Source organism: Mixophyes fleayi, chromosome 3, assembly GCF_038048845.1.
Source record: "Mixophyes fleayi isolate aMixFle1 chromosome 3, aMixFle1.hap1, whole genome shotgun sequence".
Classification (NCBI taxonomy): Eukaryota; Metazoa; Chordata; class Amphibia; order Anura; family Limnodynastidae; genus Mixophyes; species Mixophyes fleayi.
In genome coordinates this window covers 229,553,768-229,559,767 of record NC_134404.1, presented here as the reverse complement: position 1 = coordinate 229,559,767, position 6,000 = coordinate 229,553,768, and the positions used below count along the sequence as shown (strand labels likewise).

The window sequence follows — 6,000 nt, the reverse complement described above, 5'->3', positions numbered from 1 at the left end:
CTGTTGGCCATAAAGGGGGATGTGTGTAAAAAGCTGGTGGGCAGGGGGGAATGTGAGAGAAAAAGACATTGAAATGGAGGATACTAGCTTTAGAGGAAATCTGTTAAAAAATGACTTTGTGGGCAAATAAACCTTTTAATGCTGTTCTATCTGCTGTAATCTGTTCATGGATTGTTCCACATATTGCAATACTTGTTAAGCTGGTCAACTCTCGCCAAAGTCTCCCCCCCCCTTCTGGCCAGCCCTACACTAACTATAGACATGAATTAATTTAGAACTTTAACATGATCATTGCAGTGCAGTTTATCTGTGTTGAAGCTTACCTTTACATAACGTTTACAGTGAAGTCCCCTTAACCAATAGCTGGTATTGGACACCTGAAAAATCACCTGACATATTGGAAATGAATGTAAAGATCTAAAAATGTTGTGTAAGAGAGCTGAGACTTAAATTGTATAAAACAAAGAGTTCAGAGCAGGAATGTTTCTCTTACACCCCAGTTTGTACATGGTGAGTGCAGAGAACCAATGTCTTTTTGAGATATAGGCAGATGAATCTCTAACTTATCTTGGAATGTATAAGTCTTCAAGAGACTTTAAATGTGTTTACAACGTATTCATCCACTTTCCCTGGTTTAATACTGCTCCATTATAGTTTTTATACGTAATGGGGCATTCCTAACGAAAGCGGGTATCGTGAAATGGTAGGAGGTGCTGTGTCACCACCTTCAATCAGGGTGCACTACTCTTAGTGTTCCTTTAACCAGAAAATTACCGAACATCTTGTTTACTAAGGGTTTTCTATCTTCATGTCAACAAATAAAAACATGAACATGTAATAACTCCTGTAAAATATATCCTTATGTTATAAATTTTTTTTCACAATTTTAACTCTCCAGGATCTTGCTGCCATGTCCTAAAAACTTTCTATTTCCACTCTGAAATGTGTACATGTCGTTTTTTTTGTTTTTTTGTGCTTTAGTATATTTAGGGCATAGTCGCAAGTCATTGAAATAAAAATCACAATACTAGTAAACCTTCGTCCCAACCACATCAAATGAGTATAGACTAGATTGGTAACCTTTAAAAACAGTGCTACAGAACAGAAGTAATTGTCTCTCTTGGAAGTGAGTTGTGAGCAGATAATATACGTGGAAATGGTCACCAATTGGGCCCCTCATCAAATTTATGGTGTTCCCTAAGCCATAATTATATTGTACTTGTATGAAAAGTGTAGAATTTGGCTTTAAAGCTGCACTATCACCTATCAAAATGTGGTAGTGCAGCCTCCATGCAGCTATTTATCTCTGTGCCTCCTCTGACTGAAAACCCGTGAAAGGGTGAGGTGTGGAGATTGAGAGAGTAAGGGCAAATGGCAATAGAGTAGCATGTGTGAGACTTGACATTTTAAAGTAGAATTCATTTGTTGGTTCTATATTACAGAATTGTTGGAGCCTTGGGAAAATGGCTGCATGTAGGATGTAGATCACAGGATATAATTCTTGGATTATTCACAATTTCTTAGAGTATCAGATGACCTGACCTTCCAATTGACTCCAGTGTTCTCCATTTCTTTATAACCCATTTAAGACTATTGAGCAGCAACAATTGCCTCTTTATATTGTGTTTTTTGGATTTTTTTATTTTTTTTGCCTTGCCATGGTATTCACACAAACGGATATGCTCCAGATCACTCTGCCAAAGGTTCTGCTTTTATATAGAGTTAATGCACATCCTGATTCAAATTACCTTCTTTATTGATATAGGACCACTAGGTTTGTACATACTTTATCATATATGGCTTCTTTATGTTGGCTTTTTTTGTTGAATAGGTAATGGGAAAAAATTATCATTAATATTTATATATAACTCTAAAATATTCAGTACTGCATAAAATCTGTTATGGGTTATTTGTCACATGATACCAACTTAGAGGCTTTCTTTTTACTGCTTTATTATGTTGCTATATATGATGTGAATTTGTAAGAATACATTATTTGTTTACACTTGAAATTGTACTGCAAATTATAAAGCACTAATCCCTGTGTTTTTGTATTGTATAGAAAATGCGGTGAGGGCACAGTTCTGAAAGACTGCAAGGGCACTTGAGGTAACTTCTGTAACCTAAATATTGTTGGTGTGAAATACTCATTTGTTATGCGTTTGGCTTCATTCCCAAACTACTTGCACATCTCAAACTACCCGTACAGTTTCAAAGTTGTTTAAGTGATGTCTGTTCTTTGGCAACTAAGCTTGATTGCAGATTTCCGTTCTAGTGCTTTAACATCTAACTTTAGCGGTGTGTGGCTTCTGTTTTTGTTTTGAGTTTTTGTGTCTGTATTTTTATTTGTTGTACATATAGAACACGGTTTACAAAGTAATCATTGACATGCATGTACAAGTAAACTCTTAATGTTAGGGTATACTTGGAATTTTTATATAAAATATTTTGATTTGATTAAAATTAGGAATTCTATTAAGAATAGTCATGGGAATTGGAAAATTGGGTATTTTATAGATGAGCGTGTGTGGTTTTTGGGTTTTTTTTGGGGGGGTTTTTTGAACAAGGTGAAAGGTAACTGCCGATTTAAAAAAAAAAAAAAATAAATATTGCCAGCATGCCATTCTACACACGCAGTGGCAAAGAAAAAACAAGGCCTTCGCCTTTCTTTAGGAGTGTGAGATCTAAAATTTTTACTGAGGCATCTTGTAAGGTCACTCGTGACCAAGCCAGACCAAGTAATTCGGAGTCCAAAAGTGGTGCACAACTACTGTTACGTGTAAAAGTCAAGCTGGAAGAAAACCGTAAGGCATTAGAGGAAAATGTATGCTTAGATTCAGAAATTACACCAATCTCTGAGGAGAGTCCATCCCCGAGCGGTATGTATAATCGTGACAATTCTGATAGTGTACCCATAAAGAAGGGCCCTTTCAGCATTTCTGCAAATGTGTGCATGAGCAACCCGAGTGTAGCCGACGATACATCAATTGAGGATGCCACTTTGGAATTGCAACAGGATGAGGGGGATATTTGTGTAGCCAACGAGGGCGCTAATGAGGATGTTGATGATGTTGTTTGTGTAAGTCCTGCACCAGTGGCAGCAGTTCTGGCACGTGATGAGAAGTCCATTATCATGCCTGGACATAAGACCAAAAAAGTCATTTCTTATGTGTGAAATTATTCCTACCCAAATCCTGACAACAGTTGTCTAGCCATTTGTAGTGTATGTAAAGCCATAGTCAGTCGAGGGACCTTAACCATCTAGGAACCTCATCCATGTTACGACATTTGACGCGAGTTCATGGCAAGGTGTTGGGAAAATCTGAAAGTTATGGTAAAAAAAATAACAAGCATTCCATCATCAGCTAAGACCCTTCTCTCGCCTGCAATCTACATCCACAGCACCTTCCTCATCAATATCCTCAGTAGCGATCGGAGTTGGTCCTGCATTCAAGTTGCTAAGGCTAGATGACTCCTGCAGTATAATTGATTCCTCTGAAGAATTCTTGAGCGTTAGTCTTCCTCCGATAAGCAGCCCAAGAAGAAAACCACTAGTACTTTACACCAATTAACTGTGAAACAATCTTTTGCTAAAGCAAGCAAGTATGACAGCAGTCACCCAGTTGCAAAAAGGATGATAGACGCCATGGCAACTATGCTAGTGTTAGATCTGCATCCAATATCCACTATAAACGCAGCTAGTTTTTCACAGTTAATTGAGGTTTTGTGTCCCCATTAAACAAAATTCTATCGCGACACCATTTTTCAAGAAAAGCTATTCCTCAACTGTACCAGAACGTTCGTAAAAATGTAATTGGGCTCAAAAATGCCATTCTACCCACTGTACACTTAACCACAGATATGTGGACAAGTGGAAGTGGGCAAACCAAAGATTATATGACTGTGACAGCCCACTGGGTTGGTCATTCGCCTTCACAAGCAGGAACAGCAGCAGCATGTACACCACTATGTAACATTTCTCACAGGCAGGCTACTCTTTGTATCACCGGCTTCACTAACAGGCATACAGCTGATTAATTGGTTACGAAAACTAAGGGATGTCATTGATACATGGCTTATGCCACTTGGACTCTCCCCAGGATATGTTCTTTCTGATAACGCCAACAATATTGTGCAAGCATTACAGCTAGGTGAATTCCATCACATTCCCTGTTTTGCTCACACAATATACTTAGTGGTGCAGAGATTCTTGAAAAATAACCGTGAGGTGCAGGAGATGCTTTCGGTGGCCCATAAAAGTTCTGGACATTTCCGGCATTCTGCCACAGCATGTAGGAGTTTGCAGCAGCTCCCAGAACAATTTAATTTGCTCTGCCACCCACTCAAGCAAGAGGTGTTAACAAGATGGAATTCCACCCTGTACATGCTTCAGAGGATGGAGGAACAGCACAAAGCCATACAAGCGTATTGCACAAGCCATGGCATTGGGAAAGGAGGGGGAATGTATTTCAGTCTTGCACAGTGGAGAATCCTTTCTGTGCTGTGCAAGGTGCTGAAACCATTTTCAAGTTGTGACATGTGAAGTGAGGTCAGATTCTGCTAGCTTGAGCCAAGTCATTCCCTTAATTCGACTTTTGGAAAAGCAGCTTGACAAACTGAAGGAGTAGAGGAAAGAAAGCGATTCCGCAAAGTATGTTGGCCTTGTAGATCAAGTACTTAATTTGCTTCGCATTGATCCAAGAGTTCTTAGTCGGATCACTATGTTTTGTCGACTGTACTTGATCCTAGATTTAAGACCTACATTGATTTTTTGCTTCCAAATGACCGAGATATGAACATATGGAAGGAGCTCTTGGTCAGCAAGTTGACTGCTGAACTAGTCTTTGGTTTGACGACGTCTCCTCCTTCAGTTTCTCAGGCAGCTGCTGCTTGTAAGAAATTGCACTTCCAAAGAGGAGCAGGGATGATGGAGGTGGCAGACTACAACAGTTTGACATCTGTTCTGGTTTGAAAGATTTTAGCAAAATGTGTGACCTCGGCCATGACTCCATCTGATGCTACTAATAACATGCAAAGGATGGTGGAGGATTATTTTCAAGACTTCATTGATATCGAAATGTCAGACAGTCCCCTTTCCATACTGGGAGGAAAAACAGTTTTGGAAACCCATGTATAAACTTGTTTTGCAATACCTAAGTTGCCCACCTCCAGTGTGTACTCAAATAGTTTTCAGCACAGCCGGGAACCTTGTCGGTGATCGACATTGGTTACTTCCTAATAATGTGGAAAAGATGATGTTCATAAAAATGAACTACATCTTCCACGAGGAAGGCCTTTACCAGCAAATACATCCAAGTACTGACACTTCTCTAATGGCAGATTACAGCGGAGATGAATTAAAAGTCTGTGATGATGTGCACACTGATGAGGATGATGCTGAAGATAACAGCTTGACAGTGTAGAATTCATTTTACAGCACTGTTGGTCTAACATGCCTTTAGGGGATTAATAGCTGGTTTAGTGGGGGCCCAAACAAACCAAGCACTTCAGCCACAAAAGTGGCAGCCCTTGTTGCTGAACTGCTTGGTTAAAGTGTGCATGTCCTTTGTAAGATCCAACATGTGGGTGGGAGGGCCCAAGGACAATTCCATCTTGCACCATTAATCTTTCCTGGTACTGATGTGTGTTTCTGCCATTACTCTAACAAGCCCATTGTTGGCTTGTTTAGTGAAGGCCATGTTGGACTTGCACTTCAGCCACAAAAGTGGCACTCCTTGTCGATAAACTGCTTGGCTAGATAAATTGTACATGCTACCTCTCCTAAAACTAAATGGAAATCAATGGAAATTAGTGTTAGTGAGGTTAATAATAATGTAGGTACAAAATAATATCGACATTATGTGATTTTACCCCAAAGAATGAAATTTAGTAAAAAATAAATAAACCAAAACACTCAAGGGCGGTTTTGGCAAAACTCGAAGGTAATCCAGATACAAAAGGGGGTCAGTGAGCATCTCTAATATTGACCACTATCAGACC

General features: G+C 39.4%; 1 protein-coding gene across 1 annotated transcript in view; it reads left to right on the top strand.

Annotated features, from left to right (window-relative positions):
- Nucleotides 1–6,000, top strand: part of TAB2 (TGF-beta activated kinase 1 (MAP3K7) binding protein 2) — a 58,072-nt gene that overhangs the window by 35,575 nt on the left and 16,497 nt on the right. Inside the window, exon 2 of the mRNA XM_075203249.1 lies at nt 2,063–2,109. The gene's annotated coding sequence lies outside the window, so the exon portion shown is untranslated. The remainder of the gene's footprint in view (nt 1–2,062; nt 2,110–6,000) is intronic.